Source organism: Macrotis lagotis, chromosome 6, assembly GCF_037893015.1.
Source record: "Macrotis lagotis isolate mMagLag1 chromosome 6, bilby.v1.9.chrom.fasta, whole genome shotgun sequence".
NCBI lineage: Eukaryota > Metazoa > Chordata > Mammalia > Peramelemorphia > Peramelidae > Macrotis > Macrotis lagotis.
Genome location: NC_133663.1, coordinates 179,886,532 through 179,908,471, shown reverse-complemented (window position 1 = coordinate 179,908,471; position 21,940 = coordinate 179,886,532).

Sequence of the window (21,940 nt, the reverse complement as noted above, 5' to 3'; positions counted from 1 at the left end):
CAGGAGGTTTGATTATGGTACAGAAAGTATTCATTTCAAATCAGATTGGGGGCAATGGAACCCCTTTCACAGACTTGGATTACCCAAGTAGATATAATGATTGGCAATATTACATGTCCTAACCCACAGGGAATATTGGCTACCTACAAAGCTAAATCTGTGAATGAGAACCTTTTGCATCATAAGAAAGTTATCTTCTATCTGGGTATGGGAAAGGGTGTTGCCCAAACATAATCTTCCATTTTGATTTGAACCTCTAGGTGTCTATGATATAAGTAGTATTCTGGGTGGGATTTCAGGAAAGAGATCCAGGGACAGGATTATAGAGGGAATACTGCTAAAAATGTAAACAGTTGTGAGAAGGGATCAACTATTATCCCAAATGGTGATTGGACAAGCACTAAATTTCTCTGTGGGGTAGGATTAAAAACTTCCCTGAAACAGATAAGAAAAAGCATTCATTTAGATTTTTTTCTTAGTTGTTTTAACTCTGGAGTTGAATAACATTTTGAGCATTGAACTCCTGCAAACTTCATGCTCTGGGAACAGACCTATTTCAGATGAATACATATCCTTCATGCTATGATTTATGGTTTGTGTTCATAAATAAAGTATAAATGAAGCCTGCTTGCCCACTTGCTTTTCCTGGCTGTTGATTTCAAAGAAATTTGGGTCAACTGAGGAAATCCTCCAACAATTTTCAGGGAAATATGTAAGGAAGCTTTTGTCAAGCAGAAAGTATATTTAAAGATTCTAAATGTTATACTACTGCTCTTTCTCTACTATTAGGTCTCGTTTTTTTTCTTGACCTCCAATATCATCAACACAGGGTAGAATCCAGTCTGAAAAAAAACCATAAAGGGAAAATACTAAATACCTATGTCTTTGTTTCTTGAGGCTGGCTACTCAAAATATTCCTAGGAAAAACTGACCCTAGATTTTGGAAAAGATAGAACAGTTCAATCCAAACTGCTTCACTTTATATTATCTTTCTTAAGTAAATAAGGGAGGTGGGGAAGAAAATATTTGAATACTTATAAAGGACTTATGTTTCATAGGAAACTTTTAGGTGTGAAGCTGAAAAGGATTTCAGTGTTCACTGAGCCCAAAGCCTTTCATTTTACAGATGAAAAAACTGAAGCTAAGAGATTATGAAATGATTTGCTCAAAATTATCCTAGTAAGAATCTGCAATAGGATTTGAATTCAGGTCTTTCTGACTCCAGGTCTAAGGAACCTGGATTGTTGTCTCACAATCTACTGAACTACTTTGCTGTCCAATGTTTTTATATAAGAGTATAATAACAAAGGTTGCATAACAAAAGCTTAATAACAAAGGAATCATGCAAGGGTTTTCAAATACTAAATTATCTCAATATATCTGAAACATCAACTCTTGGGCCAAATGAGTTAGAAAAGATTTTAGACATTATCACCAGGTCAAAACACACCAAAATATATTATTTGGCAGAATTGAGGCACTTTTTCTAGATCATTGATACCCCAAATAATTCCTACTTAAGATGTTTTACTTTAAAAAAAATGAGTTATACAGATTAGCTCTCTTTGTTGATAACTGCTCATTTATTTGAACTGAATAGAATTGATGAAATTGTTCCAATATTCATTCTTCCGGTTGTTTTATTTTCCTCCATAACTATATCCAAACTAAGTGGGGTATGTGGCAACAAGGCTATCCTGGCCCCTTTAGTTACATAAGTCAAGATTTGCCCCAGGGGCTTGGCTCAGTTTTTTTTTTATCCTGATGAAAATCTTGGCAACTGAAGACTCAACTTATTCCAAGTGGTTTTTAGTGTAGCACTCCATAAAAGTAGAATGTAATTATTCCATGAATATACTTTTCTAACTGAAACAAATGAAGTCTGTAAGTACAATGCCATTTCTAATGGCCCATTATAGACATGAACCATACACTCAGTGGATAACTTTACACACAGAGTTGTATATGCCCACATAAGCTAAAAGACCCTTTCATACAGAAGATTATGGAACATTTCCGATTTGCACTCAGCCTGAGTGGCCTCCATCTGTTTAATTCAACACATAGGGCAGATCTGAATAAAGCAAATCCAGAAAAACTTCTTTTTTCTCTCTCTTATATTGAGATTGGGATATCTAAATTACCTAAAGAATTACCCAAAACTCCATACTTCATTTTGTCAGTATCGACACAGACTTCATTTCTCTGTGATAGAACAAAGATTTGATTCGTTATTTCTTTGCACATCTCTTGTCTCCTTTACCCCTTTCTCCTGTTTCCCAACCTTCTCGCTCCCCTAAAACATCACAGAAAATCTTCAATTAGGTTAATTACTATGGATATAACTGATTTGCTACTGCTTCGGTCCTTCAAATGTGGTAAATTCATGCTTCTGAACTGGAGTAAACATCACCTTTTCCCTAATTGACCTGCCTTGCACTCTGACAACACACCCACTCCTTCCTGCTCGCAATACCAACTTAGATTTGGTAATATGCCAGAGTTTTTTTCACATTGGAGCAATTTCTCCACCTACTGAATTGTTTTATGTAAAAAGTAGTGATTGAATCCTACTATGAACAATACTTAAGATTTTGTAGCCTTTAGCCTAAGGATAAAGTCAAAAGTAAAGAAATAAAATGAACTGGTGGACTATATTTCACATAGTTTTTTGAAAACTGTTTCAGCCAACTGAATTTCCATCTTTGAAAGTAGTTTGCATGAAGTTTGCATGGGCATTGCCACATCTTACACTTATAAAACCTCCCTGGGGACCCACATAACCTATGAAAACTGAAGATTTGGGGCAATTGTTGATTTAGGTCAAAGTTAACAGTTATAAAGAAGGTTTACTATTCAGGTCCTTACAAATGTGGAAAATTAAGTGCTTGTAATTTATTATATGAATCACATTAAGGCAGTAGTTCTTATCCTGGAATCCATGAACTTTTTTGGTTGTTTTAGTAACTATATCTTAATATAATTAGATTCTTTTGCACCATTAAGTACTTTATCTTGTGTATTTAAAAAATTATTCTGAGGTCCCTATTAGACTTTGCCAGATGACCAAATGCACTCACAAAATCAAAATGCTGAAAGGACCCTGCATTAGGTTTTGTTTTTTGTTTTTTTTTTTGATAATTGAGTGAAGCAAAATGAAGACATGAAGAGTCTTGGGCTTGAACTATTAATTCTAGAAAGTTCCCTGTTATCTTCCATTCTTAGAGAATTTAAACCTTCAGTCTAAGAGAGATCATTGCTTTTCATCAAGGCTACATTATAAATGAGTTATGCATTTAATGGTGACTGAATTATAATTGAGCAGCATACTAGTATTGCTAATCAAATCAGGAAAACTAGATTCAAATCCTTCTTCAGATCCTTGCTTGCTGTGTGCTCAAGGAAAGATACTCAATTTCTTTTTATAATGCTATTTTATTTTCCCCCAATCACATATCAAAACAATGTTTTAGCATTCATATTTACAAGATTTTGAGTTCCAAAGTTTTCTACCTTCCTCCCTCATCTCCCCTTCCCTCTTTCAAAAGTGAAAGGCAATTTCATATAGATTATATGTGTGATATCATGTAAAACATATTTCCATCTTAGGAATTCAGTTTCCTCACCTGGAAAATGGGAACCATATTATTTGTTTACCTACTTTAAGGGTTGTTTTGAGGGAAATGATTTCAAACCTTTAAGAATCTCTGTACATGAACATGATTAATTCACATATGTTTAGTCTTCTTAATTTTTTCTATTTCTTCATCTCACCATCAGTCTGGTAAAGCCTTCTTAGAATAACGCATTTAAATATTTGAAGGAAATGCTATATTTCCATAAGAGGATTGTGAAAATAAAGATGCAATCTTTCTTATTCAGGGAATTTCTATTCACAGACCCAGTGAAATATATCCACAAACCCCCTTGCACATTAGGTTGAGTCCCTATCTTCACTATCTCAAATGAGATAGTCAAATGAGTTTCAAAACAGGGATCCTTCCAGTTTCTTGTCCTTTTGGCAACCACTAGCAGAAATAGTGGGTGTTGTTTATGAGGCCAAGGTCACAAGTTCAATCCACATACCTAGCACAGCCAGATTTTCACAGAGGAAAACTACTCCACAGCCCTAGGCTGCCCCTTTACCTCTGCCCAGATATTCTACAAATACGTGCTTTGGTCACAAGAAGGAGCAGGTGATTGGAGAGTGGTGATTGATCAGCTTAAATCTATCACCACTCCTAGGAAAACAATCCAAAGTGCAAATCATGTTGTGGGGGCCAGGAGTTTTTTCTTAGAAAATGAAATCAGAGCACATGAAATAAATTGAATATATAGTCAGATGACCCAGGTTCAAATTATTATTTCCATGTGACCATGGGGCAAATCACTTATCCACCCCCCACACACACACTTTTGTTTTACTCTCTACAAAAAAGGATGGATGATGGTTCAGTGTGTAAAGGGCTGGTGATTAGAAATTGGAGGACCTAGGTTCAAATCCTGATATAGCCACTTAATATCTGTGTGAACTTAAGGAATCACTTAACCTCTCAGGACCTCAGTTTCCTCATCTATAAAGTGAAGGGTTTCTATTTAATCTGTAAGCTCCCTTCTAGCTCAAAATTTGTAATCTTAGTATGCTGTGGGACGATTGAATCTAGTTCTGATGTATCTTTTAATTTTAGACTATTGATACTATCACTTATGAAAAGTGAATTGGTCTGATACAAGGGGAAAAGTATAATTATAATGGAGAGAACATTGAATTGGGAGTCAGAACTGGGGTTCAAATTCTATCTTTGCTGTTCACCACTGGTGGCTGGACATGTGACTTCCCATGTCTAGATTTCAATTTCCTTACCTGAGGTGTTTCCAGTTCTTGATACTATCTTCTAAATACAATGGATCCCAAGGGCAGTTAGTTGCAGGGAACTCATCTTAAATGGAAAAACCTTTGCCCTAAGTAATGGAAACTTTCTCAGGGATCTTTCTCCAAGGTAGCCCCAGGGAGTGGACACCTCAATATCTCAAACTATGCAGTATAGTGAGATCTCTATGTCCAATTATGGCAGAGAGAGAGAGAGCTCTGAAAACATGTTCAGACAGGTTAACTGATGATATTATTCTTTCTGGAGAGGGGGAGAAATTCCTAGGCACAGCGTAAATTTTTAGTATGCCAGTCTCTCTCCTGGCTACTGAAAATTAAGAATTTGGATTTACTTGCTTAGTAGTATGTTCTCTCCCCTCAGGCTCCTTCAGAATGTATTATTGGGTTAGGCTTCACACCTATTCCTTCTTATAAAGTATGCAATTCTTTGGTTTCCTAAAGAATCATAAAATAATGAACCTAGAAGTTATATCAGACATCCTCAAGTTCAACTCCCTCATTTTACAGAAGAGAAATTTAAGAACTAGTGATATCAGAGGGTCCTACATGTAGAACTGGTTATTATATCCAATTTCCTCATTTTAAAAATTAAGAAACCCAAATTAAGAGGTCCAAAGAAGATAAATAATTTGTCAAACCTATACAGGTAGTAAATGTCAGAAGTGGAATTTGAGTCTAGGTCAGTGACTTGTCCAAGGTAACAGAGGTAATAGTCAACAGGGGTGACATTTCAATCATTTGACGATAAATTTAGGACTGAGAAGGACCTCAGAAACCTTCTTGTTCAATCCTCTCATTTACATATAAATAAACTGAGGCCTAAGGAAGTTAATGGACTTACCCATGGACACAGAGGCAAACATTGTCAGACGCATGATTTGAACACATTTCCCTCTCTCCAGCATTCTATTGCATCATCTTATTCTTCAAAAGTTTTATATTCACATATCTTCCTCTCATAAGACTGGAAGCTCTTTGTTGACAATAAGGATGTCTTAAAGGTTTTTGGTATGTCCAATAATATCTAGTACAGTGTTAAGAAGATGATTCCTTAGGAAATATTTTTTAATCGACTAACACAGACTAATAGACTGTGGTTTATATCTGGTTAGACCATAGGAAAGCTAGACTTTGAATCTTTTCTCTTTAGGTATAAGAGTATTGCTAGCATCTGTCTGAAAACCAAGAGAAGAATCAAGGTTTGACAAAGATGTTTATGTAATAGGCAAATGCTATTTTAAGTGAAATTCAAACTTTGGGTTTCTATTGGCTTTTTACACCCAATCAAATTAAAATGCTAAATTGGGTCCTGAAAATGCTAAAATATGAAAAACCAAATGGAAAGGCAGCTGAAAAGCCCTTTATGAGTGTCTACATTCAATGGTATAATCAGGGACAAAATCAAAAGGATTTGAATTTGCTTACCATTTATCAATGAGATTGTATTGGGATTTAGAACTATACAGTATCAATGCATTAGACAAAAAATTAAGAAGGAAATTTTATAAATCCCCTCAATGAATGACTTATTTGCCTCCATGAAGCAGAAATACTTGATATTTATTCAAAGTGTATCACCATTGATCTATCTAGTATAGGTACTATTTTCTTACTTATTTCCCCTGAACAATTTTATATTATGTTGTTGTTATCTGACAAGCATCAGAGCATGTCAGATCAACTTATTATTTTTATTCTCTCTTCTATCTTGTTTTCTATTGCAAATTGACATATTCATAGATATATTGTCATTATAACTGTGTGATTAAAGACATAAAATTCCTTTATTTCCAAAAAAATGGATAAATTTATGAAATATTGTCATCCTATATTGTATTTTCGCTCTTGGCAACGTTTTTTTTTAATTTTGACCTTAAATATAATCTTAACCTTTGTGATCTACTTTTTCCAACAATAGAGTAAATTGGTGTGTATTCTTTAGATGTGAAAATAAAATAGACTTCTTAGGATATACTATAAAAGACATTTTAGGAAGGGAATTGATTAAATGGGCTACATTTAGAGAAGGAAGACCAAGAAGTTAAAGAGCTAAAGGTCATGCTATCTAAGTGTAAGGCACTACTATCCATTTCAGATGTGGATAGTTTTGACTGATAGGAAACTGATAAGGATAACTATGAGAGAAATTTTTAAACAGTAATCTCAAAGGAAAAAAACTCTTATGCTAAGGATGGCTGACATAGACTATTTCCTAGTATCTAATGTGCATATGACTGACACAGGAATTTGAAGTTAATATTTGGGAGACCATTATTCTTCAAATTGTTTGGTGAATGAGACAAATGTATATTGACTTGTTCTGGTGTAACAGGCATAAGTGTAAGTGTAAATTTTGGCCTCTTACCTTAAGAAAGGAGTGAGCCATCTCACTGAAGAGATTTTTCTTTGAACTAGTAGAGAATTAAGGTGAGCACAACTGAGTTTAATGTTTCTTTAAAAAGCTCAGACCTGAACACTAATTCCAAGAGTGACCTCCAAAGAAGAGATTTCAGAGAAATTCAATCCACCTATGAATTATTTTTAATGTAGCATTTTATTTTTTCCAATTACATATAGAGACAGTTTTCAACATTATTTTTTGTGAAGTGTTCTTCCTCCTTCACTTCCTTTCCCCTTCCCAAGACTGCAAGCAATCTGTTATATATTATACATGTATAAGCATGTTAAAATATTTCCACAGTAGTCATGTTTTAAAAGAAGAATTGGAACAAAAGGGGAAAACCAAGAGAAAGAAAGAACAAAAGAATGAATTTTTTAAAAAGATAATAGTATGCTTCAAATAGACATTCATACTTCATAGTTCTTTCTTTAGAGATGCATGATATTTTCCATCATGTCTTTGGAAATTGTCTTGGATCACTGTATTACTGAGGAGAACTAAGTCTATCACAGTTAATCATTATAATATTGCTGTTAATACATTCATTGTTCTCCTGGTTCTGTTCACTTCACTCAACATTAGTTCATGTAAGTCTTTCCAGGTTTCTCTAAAATCTGCCAGCTCAAAATAGCATTCTATTAATTCATTTACTACAACTTGTTAATTGATGGGCATCCCCTCAGTTTCTAACTGCCAAAACACACAAAAAACTACAATAAATATATTTGTACATGTGGATCTTCTCTCTTTTGGAATAGCTCTAGTAGTGGTATTGTTGAAGGGAAAATATTAAAGGAAATATATGTGCTGGCCTGGCATATCTTGTGGATGTCTGATTTTAGTCACACTTATCTAGCACCTTAATCCTACTGAGATGTAAATCCATTGAGCAACCTCAACCTGTCTCCCCAACTCCTCCTCTCCTAGCATGGATCACATGCCCCACTCCCCTTACCAAGGTGTATGCCTGACACCAGTCATGTTCAGGTGTTGGCCACTCCTTGTCACCTCTTCCAGTTCCTTCTAGCATGAACAGCTTGCTTGGCTACTTCCCTTAAAAGCCCTGGTCTTCCTCTCTACCCGGTTGCTGTTCTCAGTCTATGTTCCTATGCTTCTCTTCTGCCTTGTTGCTTTTACTTGCTATCTCCCCTTCTTTTCTAAACTTCACAATCTTTCCTCAAAGACTTAAATGCTTTATAAAAGAATTCTGTGAATATCTATGGAGAATTTGATCTATTTTGCTGTCCAAATGTCAGTACTCTGATACTTGTTATTTTAAACATTTGCAATAATCTGCAAATTAAAGTTCATGCATTTTTCTTCTGGGTCAAAGAGCTGTATGTGAAATCATTCTACATTTTGAGAAACCCACATTCTGTTGCAAGCTCCCAGTCAACAAATCTTCCCCAACAGTATTGCTGTATCAAAGAGAATGCAGTTTTATAGCCCTTTGCAATAGTTCCAAAGTTCCCTCCAGAATGGTTGAATCAGTTCACAACTCCACCAACAATACATTAGCATCCCAGTTTTACCACATCCTTTCTCAACATTTATCATTTCTCTTTTCTGACATATTATTTTGTACATTGTCCCTGAGTGAATGAAGAACAAACAACTTGTGTGAGTAGTACGAGGTGCCCCACTATTGACCAGTTAGGTAACTCCTCTCACCTTCTCCCCTCACTTTCTCTCCCCTTTCCTCCCCTCTCCCCCTCCTTTTCCCTCACCTCCTTTCTCCTCTTTCTATCCCCAAAATGTATCAACCTTTACTTCCCTGTGCTCTGCCCAAAAGAATATAAATTTGATCACTGAAACTTGGCAAGATATCTTGGAGTTTATGAGCTTCAAATCACTCTGGGTTTCTTAAATTGGTCAACAAGAGGTCCCAGATCAACTTCCACGTGATCTTTGTTTGGGTCCTAATTGGCTAAGAGTGAATGTAAATAGCAATTGTTTCTGTCTTTGCCAGAAATACTGAGGGTCTTTACCCTCCCAGATTGATTTTTTTCTTTTGGACAAGGTTAAAGAGGTCATCTTCTGTTCATTTCTTTCTTACCTAGCCTTAATCACTGACTGGGCATTGCCTCTATCAAACTGAGAGCTATAAAAGATCCTAGTTTAAAAAAATCAAAGTCTTCCATTGCATTCAAGGTCATTTCCAGTCATCCTGATCCATTTCAGATCACTGGATCCAGATGACTCTGGAGGAAAAAGTGAGGCTGGAAACTTTGCACAGAGCTACTTCACTTAAATCCAGTTCATTTTCATATCATGGCATCCATCCCTGATTTCATATCTTCTTGAAGAATGAAGGGCAAATAACAAGAAGATTATAACTACTCTCTCCTTATAGTAGCTGTGTATATCAACTAAAATGAGTCTGATTTACTGATCAAATATTATATTATTGTTTTTATTTGCTTCTGTTTAATATTTATGATTATGAGCAAATGAAGTTCAGCTTGACTGATTTGTTCATGGTAAGAATACTGGTGGAGTCTCAGAAAATGTGGTTGTTAGTAGCAGAAGTATAGTCTTTCTACAACTTTACCCATTAAAATCTGTGAGAATTAGTTGTGGTAGTCATTGTTTTTCTGAGGAACCCCTCCAGCTTGGATCACTGAAAATGCTTCTTGAGAGTTAATGCATTACAGTTATCTTCAAACATTTAAAAAGCTTCCATAACAAAGAAGATTTAAATTTAATCTACTTAAACTCAGAAGCAGAACTAGGGAGAATGGTTGAAACCACAGAAAGACTTTGACTTGGTATAAAGAAAAACTTCTTACCAACTAGAGCTGTCCAAATGTTGAATGTGTTATCTTAACAGATGTGCTCAGAATTTTTGTTCAGATATGCAATGAATTAGATGACATTTGACATCCCTTCCTATATTGAGATTCTCTGAACCTGAAAATAAAAAAAAGAAATTATAATTAAATAATATCCTTCATTTTTATTGAGGGAAAGCTTAAGAAGTTACAACAATGCTTCATTTATTGTAACAGATGTACTTATAAAATTTATAATAGATTATTTTACAAAAATGATCACAAATATAATTCATTTTTATAATGAAGTGAATCCACATTATTCTGCAACTTAAAAGATCCTTTAATCCTTTGAAATTATAAAAAAGCAGGCTTGATGATGTTTGTCCTTCATTTTCGAAGAAGACCACAATAACAGGGAGGGGATGCCATGACAAGCACATGAATTGAATTTGAGTGAGAGGGTGCTGTACTAGGTCACCAACCTCACTTTCTCCTCCAGAGTCATCTGGGTCCAGGGACCGGATATAAATCAGGATGATTGGAAATGGCCCTAGATGGGAGGCAGTCAGAGTTAAGTGACTTGCCCAAGGTCACACAATTAGTAAGTGACAACTCCCATCCTCCCGACTACAAGACCAGTGCTCTATCCATTGTATTGCCTAGCTGCCCTAAAAGCAGACTTAATGCACTGTTGGTGGAACATTAATGTGTTGTTGGTAGAGATGTGTAGTGATTCAACCATTCTGTAGAGTAATTTGAAACTATGTTCAAAGGCTATAAAACCATGCATACCTTTTGACCTAGCAACACCATTGCTAGGTCTGTATCCCGAAGGAAATGAAAAGCAAAAAAAGGAAAAGAACCTATATGTACAAGGATATTTCTGGCAACTCTGGTGGCAAAGAATTGGAAACTGAGAGGATACCCATCTGCTGGGGAATTGCTGACTTAAATGTGGTGTGTGATTGTGATGGAATGCTATTATGATAAAAGAAATTAAGAGCAGAATGCTCTCAGAAAAAAACCTGGAATGATTTACATGAGCTGATACAAAGCAAATGTATTGTGTACATAGTAACAGCAATATTGTAGGATGATTAGTTGTGAATGACTTAATACTGTGACCCAAGATAACTCTGAAAGACTTCTGATGAGGAATGCTATACATTCCCAGAGAAAGAACTGATAGATTTCAGAATACAGATTGAAGAATGAAAAGAAACAATATCAAAACTGTTATCTGGCCATGTTTATCCATAGCTGCCAAATCAATCATATTCTTATGAAATATGGGGTTCTAACATGTAAAGCTTTACAAAGTTCCTCCTTTTCCTATCCTTTCAAACATATGCATTATTTCCCTCCCTACCCTTACTCAGTTATAAGGATGCATTTATGATTCTTCACATGTAATTCTTTATCTCCTATCTCTCTGCCTTTGTAGAGAACAACTGTTTCCTATACCTAGAATCTCCTCCTTTCTTCCTTTGCCTCTTTGAGTCTCTGTCTTCCTTTTTGACTCAGTTGTGTGTGTGTGTGTGTGTGTGTGTGTGTGTGTGTGTGTATGCTTGTCAGGGTTGTGGGTAGAGGTACCTATATGCTATTTCCTCCATTATAGAATGTGAGTTCCTTCAGAGAATATATTTTCTTTTCTTTTATATCCCTAGGACTTAGCTTAGGGCAAAGAGTTAGGGCTTACTCAGTGTTGATTGAGTGACTGACTGATTACTTATGCTCTTGATACTATCCCCCTACCTCCATTTTTTTTAAACCTTCATTTAGTTTTTCATCTGTAGCATCTTCAGTTATTTCCTCTCAATTGACTCCTCTCCCTTTGGATTACACACATTTTTGAGTCTCTTTGATTCTGAAATATTTCCTTACCAATGCTAATTGTTTAATAACAATTTTTACCATACAGTTCTATCCTTTATTATCATACAATCCTAGAATAGTTGTACTAAGAACTAGAAAGGACCTTAGAGATCACCTATTCCAACACCATTAAAATATTTTTAAAAAAATGAGATTCAGACAAGGGTTGTGACCTTTTTTATATTATTTATATTATTATTTATATTATTTTATATTTTATATTACATATATTTTATATTATATTATATTTTATATTGTTTTACCTTTATTCCTCTCCAACAACTCTTTGTTCCTGTCTGCCTCTGTACATATATACAAGACATCCCTTTCATTTATAATGTTTGCCCTCCTCTTCTCTTGTTTTATTAAATGTTGCACTTAAATGCAACACTTTACATGTGGATTCTGTCATTCTAAATTTTTCAAATGTTAGCATCTACATAAATCATAGCTTACAAAATACTAGAAATACATTACTTTGCTAAATTAACTGGAGAATACATTAACTCAAAAATATGTTTTTAATTAAAAAGATTAGCAAAAAATTCCCAGAAAGATTCTTTCGCTACCATACCCCATACACAAGAAATATATGTATCAACAGGTTACCACACCATTAGTAAAAGGTGAGATACATCCCAGGAATACAAATAGAGAAGAACATCATAGGAAACACGTAGTCAGAGAAAACAACAGATACAACCAGGGGAATTTGTGTTCCTGATGTAGAGGAACCACTGATATTCTTGGTAGTCATCATTTTTCTGGTCTCTGCAGGGAATTTCTACTTGAGTTACTCTCTTTTTACTCTGTGTAGTCATTTTTTTTTCCTGGGCTGCTGCTGCTACTCTCTATTATAATCAACTGGTCTTCAGTTGCAATGTATTTTTGAAAAACTTTGAAAAGCAATTCTTTTGAAATGCAAAACTTAGTCAAAAATATATAGTCATATAGCTAGAACAATCTTTAAGTATATAAATCTTTCTTTTTGAACTAGTCCCCCACTAACTGCTACTCAAACTTTTTCAGTCTAAATTTATATTTGAAGGGTAGAACCAAGATGGTAGTATAGAGGCAGGAATTCCCAGAAGCTCTTCCCTGGATCACTCCAAATGCCATAAGATTATGACTCTAACCAAATTATAGAATAGCAGAACCCACAGAAAAGACAGAGATAAACAATTTTCTCACCCAAGACAACCTGGACAATCTGTGGGAAAGTTCTATTCCACTGGTACTATGGTTGGGAAAAAAACCACAGCACAACCCAGGATGCAGCTGTACTATGTTGGAGCAAACCAGCTCCAGTCTTCCAGGAACAGTCCTAGGGGTACCTGGGTCAATGGCAGCAGGAGCATTTTCTAGACCTCTCAACCCAGGTATGGCCAAGAACAGCTTGGAAGGTCAGCAGGAAAACTCTGCCGCACCTGAGTGAGTGTGGAGCTCAGGTCAGCACAGGCCTCAGGGCAGCCCTGCCTTGGGAATCTGCAGTCACCCAGAAGCTGCTTCCACAGTGCTCAACCAACAGTCAGAAATGGGTAAGGAGAGATTGCAGAGGTCTCTCTGCTATTCCTGGGGTAGGACTCTTCTGCTTTGCTCATACTCAGATCCAGATCACAGTCTAGGGCCCCATACTACCATAGTGGGGCAGGTACCTTCCTCACAACTCCAGGACATAGGGAAGTGTTTGTGGTGATCCATAGACCAGAGCTCAGACCAAGAGAGCAGTTAGAGTCTCTCATAAGAGCTTGAAGGAATTAAGGTCCTTGGGGAGCATGTTGTCCTGAAAACCCCCCAAAGCTTTGGAAGTATGTTAAAATCAGATCATATCCTGGGAAAATGAGCAAACAACAAAATTGGCCATAGAAAATTACTTTAGTCCCATGAAGAATCAAAATATATATTCAGAAGATTACAAAGTCAAAGCTTCTGTAATCAAAACCCTCCAAGAAAAATAGGAATTGGTCTCAGGCTATGGAATAGCTCATAAAAGACTTTGAAAAGCAAGTAAGGGAGATAGAGGAAAAATTGGGAAGAAAAATTAGAGCAATGCAGGAAAATCATGAAAACCAAGTCAACAGACACCAAAGAAGGAGATTACAAAAATACTGAAGAAAATAACATGTTAACAGCCAGTTTAGATCAAATTTAAAAAAAGCAGTTCAAAAGATAAATGAGGAAAAGAATGCCTTAAAAAACAGAATTAGCAGGTGGAAAAGGAGATAAAAAATGACTCCTTTAAATGTACAGTGGAACTAAGGGAAGCTGATAACTTTGTGAGAAATCGAGGAACAATAAAACAAAACCAAAAGAATGAAAAACTAGAAGAAAATGTTAAATATTTCATTGGGAAAAAATAATTGACCTGGGAAATAGATACAGTACAGATAATTTTAAAATTACTAGGCTACCTGAAAGTCATGACCAAGAAAAGAGTCTAGACTTCACTTTTCAAGAAATAATCCAACAAAATTGCCCTGAGATTGTAGAAGCAGTGGGTAAAATAGAAATTGGGGGAATCCATAGATCACCTCCTGAAAGAGATCCCAAGTAAAAACTCCCAGGAATATTATAGCCAAATTCCAGAACTCCCAAGTCAAAGAGAAAATATCACAGCTAGAAAGAAACAATTCAATTACTGTGGCACTACAGTCAGATTACATAGGATTTAGAAACAACTACATTAAATCTCGTAGGACTTGGAATATGATATTCTGGAAGGCAAAAGAGCTTAGATTAGAATTGAGAATCAACTACTCAGCAGTTTGATTTTCAAGTACAGAACTCAAGTGAAGCATAGAGAAGGGTAAATTATGAGGGATTTAATGATGTTGAACTGTGTCCATTCCTGCATGAGAAGAAGATACTGATAACTCCTATGAACCTTCTCTTTTATAAGAGCAGTTAGAAGGAGCACAGGAAGGAACTGAATATAAAGTTTTAATATATTATAAACATGGAATCAATAGGTGGAAAAGGAATATACTAGGAGAAAGGGAAAGGAGAGGTAGAATAGGATAAGATATTTCATGTAAAAGAGTCAAGAAAAAGGTTTTGCAATGGAGTAGAAGAGGTTAAGGTGGAGGGGTGGAGATGAATAAGCCTTCATTCTCAATGGAAGTGGCTCAGAAAGGAAATAACATGCACACTCAATAGGGTATAGAACTCTAACCTTAGAGGGAAAAGAAGAGGAAAGGATGGGAGAAAGAGGACAGGAGGGGAGGGACCAGTAGATAATAGAAGAGAGGGAAGATTATGTAACAGGGTAGTTAGATACAACAACCTTTTGAGGAGGGACAGGAAGAAAGGAGAGATAAAATACAATAAATGGAAGTGAGGAAGAATAGAATGGAAGAAAATATAATAAACAATAGTAACTTTGGGGGAAAATATTGAAACAACTTCTCTGATGGGCTTAAGATAAAGAATGCAACTAACCCAGAGACAGAGCCAATGGTATTGGAACACAGACTGAGGTACATTTTTTTCTCTCTGTTTTTCTTGAGGTTTTTCTATCTATGTGGGGGAGGGGGGTACATTTACTTTCACAACAGGATTATTATAGTAATGTGAAAATAAACTAATAAATAATAAATTTAAAAATTTATATTTACATTGTGTTCTTTTTTTTTTAATAATTCCCACCTAGCCTGAGTTCCTTCAAATCATTCTGAGTACTGCTATAGTAAAGGATTTAGATGGGGTGAACATAGGATGAACATATCATTCAACCCTCATAATTTATAATTTATAATATAGGAAATATCCTGTTGTAATTGGTGAAACTGGCAACTTTTGCCAGCTTCCCACCAAATCTCCCAAATAGACATTCTCCTAATTTATACTTAGGACACTTAGGTGGCACAGTGGATAGAAACAGGAAGACCTGAGTTCAAATTTGCTCAGACAGTTATTAGTTGTATGAACCTGAGTAAGACACTCAATCTTCTGTTTGCCTTACTTTCCTCATCTGTTAAATGAGGATAATAATAGAACCTTCCTCCCAGAGTTAAAACAAATGAGATAATAATTGTAAAAGCTCAGTATCTGTCCAAAGGAAGTACTATATAAATTATCTTATTATTATTAATATTTATACATATGCTGTTTCCATAGTAGAAAAATTACATTTTTGAGGCTAAGAACTTATTGTTTTATACATTTTGGGGAAGATTCAGGCCTGTGATTTTATCTATGTTGTCAAATCATCCATCATCACTCAATAAACATTTATTAAACACCTACTTACTACTCTGGGGAGACAGAAAGAGACAAAAGACCCTTCATTCAGGAGCTCCTGCTGAGGAACTTACTCTGCTTATATAGATTTGAACTTTTCCCACAACTTATAGACCCTGGAGAAAGAGAGACGTGATTCCAAATGGGGTCACAGAGAGCTTGGCAAGACTGAACAATAACATATTTTAACTCTGTTTTTTTCCTTTTTCCCCCCAACAGAGTCGGACGTATTAGAGAAAGAGAACATAGATGTCTGTTAATTTTTTTTAACTAGAGAGAAGGGAGAATGCTATAGATGTGAAATGTTGCATGCACTTTCTGTGAGGTTACTATATTAGTTTTACTTAACACCTTTTTTTACAACTTATCTCTCAGGAAGTAAGAATAATTTATCATTTATCCATCTATCTATCTATCTATCTATCTATCTATCTATCTATCTATCTATCTATCTATCTATCTTTCTGTGTGTGTGTGTGTGTGTAATGTAAAAACCAAACAAATAACACACACATACATACATAAAAGTATAATGTTTCATTCAACCCCCTCAATTTCTCATCTCTTTAGGGAAGTGGGTAGTATATTTCAACACAGAATTATGAATGGTTATTGTATTGATCAACTATAATTCTTACAACTCCCTGAATTGTTTATTTTTATAGGGTTGTTATTGTGTAAACTATTCTCCTAGTTCCATTCATTTCATTTTTCAACAGTTATAAGACATAAAAATTCTCAAATTTTGTTCTTTTTTTGTAATAATTTTGACTCACTTCAATCAACATTTATTAAATGTCTACTGTAAAACAATCAATTAATTTATCAATAAATTTTTATTGTGTTTTAGATGTGCCAAAAATGTACTAAGTAGTGGGGATAGAAAAAATGCAAACTATAGCTACAAAGACAAAAATGCAAAACATAGCTACAAAGACAAAAATGAAACTCTCTTTCCTTCAAAGCATCTTTTGTTGGAGAAATAGTTATGGAAATAACAAAATACAGATTACACATGAACTGATCCTTGAAGGAAACTCAGGACTCCAGGAAGTCATAATGAGGAGGATGAGTTTCCCATGCAAAGAGCAACTTGTATAAAGGAAGACACAGAGAAAAGAGGATTTCTTTGATAAGGAATGGATAGATGATAGGCAGACAGATAGCTAGATAGCTAGATAGCTAGATAGATAACAGACAGACAGATGTATGGAAGGATGAATGGATGGATAATAAGCTCTTACTATGTGGTTACTTCTTACTTAGCACTTAATACTGTGCCCAAGAATTGGGAATAGAAATACAAGAAATCAAGACAGTTTCTAATACTTAAATAACTAGGATTTTGTATTACTATATTAGCATGAAGTAATAACTCTTAAATTATTTAGGTCAATCTGTAATTCTGGAAAGAATGTTTGGTAGTTAGTTGTATTCAAACAGTTTTGGTAGGTGGACTCCCAGATAATTTTAAATATTCTGGAATTTTTCATGGCATTTCTCTCTCTCTTTCTTCCTGAAGGGTTTAGTTGGTAAGTCACAAATGATTTGTGAAGTTTTTCTTTTTCTCCCATTTTAATTAATTAATTCTTCAAATTAATTGTTAGTTGATGTTTGTACAGTACCTATGTATGCCATCATATCATTTGAGGAAAAAAAAACTATTTTGTATGCTCTTGTTCTAGTCTTATTCCTTAATTTTTCCTTTTCTTGCCTTACTGCTATGATTAACTTTTTTTTTTAAAAAAAAGCTGTCAAATAGTAGTAGTGATAAGGCACATGATTTCTTTATTTCTGATTTTATTTGATAGTTCTTTAGCATTTCTCTTTAAAAATATAATTTTAACTCTTGGTTTTTGTTAGATACTATTTATCATGCTAAAGAAAGTTTCCTTCATTACTATACTTTTATTTTTTTATTCAGAAATTAGTCATTCATTTTGCCAAAAGCTATCCCTGCTTCTATTAATGTAATATTGTTTTGCTATTTTGTAACTAAGATGATCTATAATGCTTATAATTTTTCTAATATTGAAGCCTTTCATTCCTGGTGTGAGCAAAAGTTCATTTCATGTTAAGTATTTCTGATGGATTGCTATAGCCTTTTCCCTAATATTTTATTTAAAATTTTACATTAATATTCACCAATGATACTGCTATAATTTTCACTTTCCATTTTGGCTCTTCTTGGTTTAGTTATTAAGACCAGGAATCAGTAATCTTTTTTCTGTAAAGGACCAGATAATTAATCTTTTAGACTTGGAAATCAAAAGGAAAAGTTGAAAATACTATGTAGCCTATAAGAAGAAGAAAACTGAATTTACATAATATTTTATTTAGGAAATTCAAAATGTAATCAAGATAATTCAGTATAATCTTTTGTAATATAGGTCTTCTTTAAAAGAAATTGAAATATTTTGGGATGATAATGTTACTTAATTAAAAGTAAGTTCAAATTTAGTGTTCCCTAGAATCAAAATCATTTGGGAAGGTTTATTTATTAATGTCAATCTGTAACAAAATTTTGTATATGTCATCTTTGAAAATGAATTTTCATATAAATACTTCCAAATACTGATAACAATCCACAAGCATAAACTTTTCATTGAGCCAAAAGGCTAATAACTTTAACAAGTTTATTTTTTCGGGATACATTTCTTTGGATGTTATAATCAAACATGATTTAATGAACTCACCGATGATTAACAGCTTTCCTTATTTGATTTGAGTCACTTGGAAAATTGTTTTAGTTGCCGACTCTTTTTCTTATTACTTCTATGATGAGAAATTTTGTTTATTATTTCTAATTTTCTGACCACTCTTTCTTATGCATTGGCAATATTTTGACTATAACCTAAGAATGTTTACTTTTTCTTATGATTTTTCATATCATACTTTTGTATCATTTCATATCACTTCTTCATAAATTGCATAATAAACATAATATGTTGCCATCTAAGACAATAGCAAAATAACTTATATTTCACTGTGCATTAAAATTATGACAATGTCTATTTTTTGTAATATAATCTGAATTCACTAATATAATTAAATGACATGTCATGGCATAGTGATTGACCTGACACTCAAAGTCAGTTCATTTATAACTGTGTCACTGTAACTTGTTGTATCTTGAACAACAGAGAGAAACAATGAGAGCCCCACATATGGTCTCTTTTTCTACTACTCAGCTCTGTCATTGTAACATGAAAGCAATCATAAATAATTCTAAAATGAATATGATTATATTCTGATAGAAATTTATGTGTGACCTCTGAAATTTGAATTGCATGTAATTTTCATTTGTCAATAAGCATCATTATTCTTTTGAATGATCATTTAAATCAATCATTTAAAAGAATATAATTCCAAATTGCTCTCCAGAAAGGTTGATTAGTTCACAGCTCCTGTGCATACCCTTTGATCCAGTAATACCATTACTGGGTCTATACCCTGAAGAGAACATGAAAAAAGATAAAAAACATCACTTATACAAAAATATTCATAGCAGTTCTGTTTGTGATGAGAAAGAATTGAAAATTGAGTAAATTTCCATCAGTTGGGGAATGTCTGAACAAATTGTGGTATATGTACATTATGGAATCCTATTGTTCTATTAAAAACCAGGGGGGATGGGAATTCAGAGAAGTCTAGAGGGATTTGCATGAACTGATGCTGAGCGAGATGATCAGAACCAGAAAAACACTGTACACCCTAACAGCAACATGGGGCTGATGATCAATCTTAATGGACTTTTTCATTTCATCAGTGCAACAATCAGGGACAATTTGGGGGTATCTGTGATGGAGAATACAATCTGTATCCAGAGAAAGAATTGTGGAGTTTGAACAAAGACCAAAGACTATTACTTTTAATTTAAAAAACATTATCTTATTATGTAAATAAAAAAACTCACCTACTCTGATCAAGTCAATATCCAAGACTATTTATTCCAAAGGATTCATGATAAAATATGCTATCTACTTCAGAGAGAGAACTGATGAACTATGAGTGCAGCTTGAAACATTTTCTGTTTATTTTTCTTGTGTTTCTGTGTGTGTATATCTTCTTCAGTAATATGTTTAATATGCAAATATGCTTTGCATGACTTCATATATACAATCAATGTATTGCTTGCCTTCCCAAGGGATGAGAAAGAAGTGGAAAGGGGGAAATTTGGAACAAAAAATTTTTAAAAATGAATTTTTAAAATGTACATGTAATTGAGAAATAATTAACAAAATAAAAACATATTGATTCAAAAAATGTAATATTCAGTCTTGCCTTAGATTTGGCAGATAGCTGTAGTTTGCTGATGCCTGACTGGTCAAGTCTTTCTATTTTCACATTGCCCTCTGGTTCTTCATGGTCTGAATAGCCAGGTTTTTTGGTATGTGTAGTTTTGAGGTAGACTGGTGATTTTTCCTTTTTTCTTTTCTTTTTTTTTTAGATTTTTTGCAAGGCAAATGGGGTTAAGTGGCTTTCCCAAGGCCACACAGCTAGGTAATTATTAAGTGTCTCAGGCTGGATTTGAACTCAGGTAGTCCTGACTCCAGGGTCAGTGCTCTATCCACTGTGCCACCTAGCCGCCCTCTAGACTGATGATTCTGAAATTATCACTCCCTGACTACTTTCTTTAAGTCATTTTAAAATAAGAATATTTTTCTATTTTTTGAGATTTAAAATATTTTCTTCTACTATTTATTATTTTCTTCTGGAGTCATTGGTATTTATCTAGTACATTCTAATTTTCTCAGAATTTTTCACTGGGGAAAACTTTGTTTATTCTTGTTCATGTGCTTTATTCTGCACTGAGATGGAGCATCCTACATACTTCCTATCAGAGAGATAAAGAACTTAAAATGCAGAATGAGATATATATTTATGCACATGCCCAAAGTGGAATTTTGTTTTGGTTTTCTTTATATATTTATATTGAGGATTTTCTTTTTCTTTTTCCTTTTATTGTCAATGACAGGGGGAATGAATGATTGAGAGAGATAATAAATATTTGCATGTACATATATATGCAAATAAATAATTTTTTCCTTTAGAATGGTCTCATTTCTTGCTCTTTCCATTTCTTTTATAAATTTTAGTATAATTTGTCAAGTTATGTTTTTTCTTTGAGGTTTTGGTTTTAAATGATGTGGTTTCATTTTCTTTTTTATATTTATGTCTTGGTGATTCCTCAATCAAAAAGATTTTTAGCATTAGTATCTTCTTTTGTTAACTCATTTGAAGTCTTATTTTCTGAACTGGTTCTTTATTTCAGGACCAGTATATACTTTTCTGGATGTTTCTGGATTGTTCATTCCTGTTCTGTATTACCCATGGTTCTGTCACATCTTCAAAGTGTTTTGTTCTTCAGGGACCTCAGGGACAGATTTTTAGACTAACCCTGGTTGGGAATCTGAGTTACTTATCAGGATTTCTCAAGTGTTCTTGGCTTTCCCATTCTGTGTTCTGCCTCCAGGTGAGAAGGGGCATGATCCAGGTTTCTCTGGTTTATTCTTATCTACATGCCAGAAGCCTTTCAATGTACTGGACTCAATGATCATGATTTTCTGGCTATATCTCTTTTCTGATCCCAATGACACATCACTGTGGTCTCCTGGATCCGCTAGTTCTTTCTTTCTTTTTTTTTTTTGTAGTTCTCACAGGCAGGATTTTTGAACTGGACTCTTTACTGGTCCTCTGGGTACCCAGGTGCCATCTTTAAATTTTACCACAGCTTAAACGCTTCTATGAGTTCCCTAG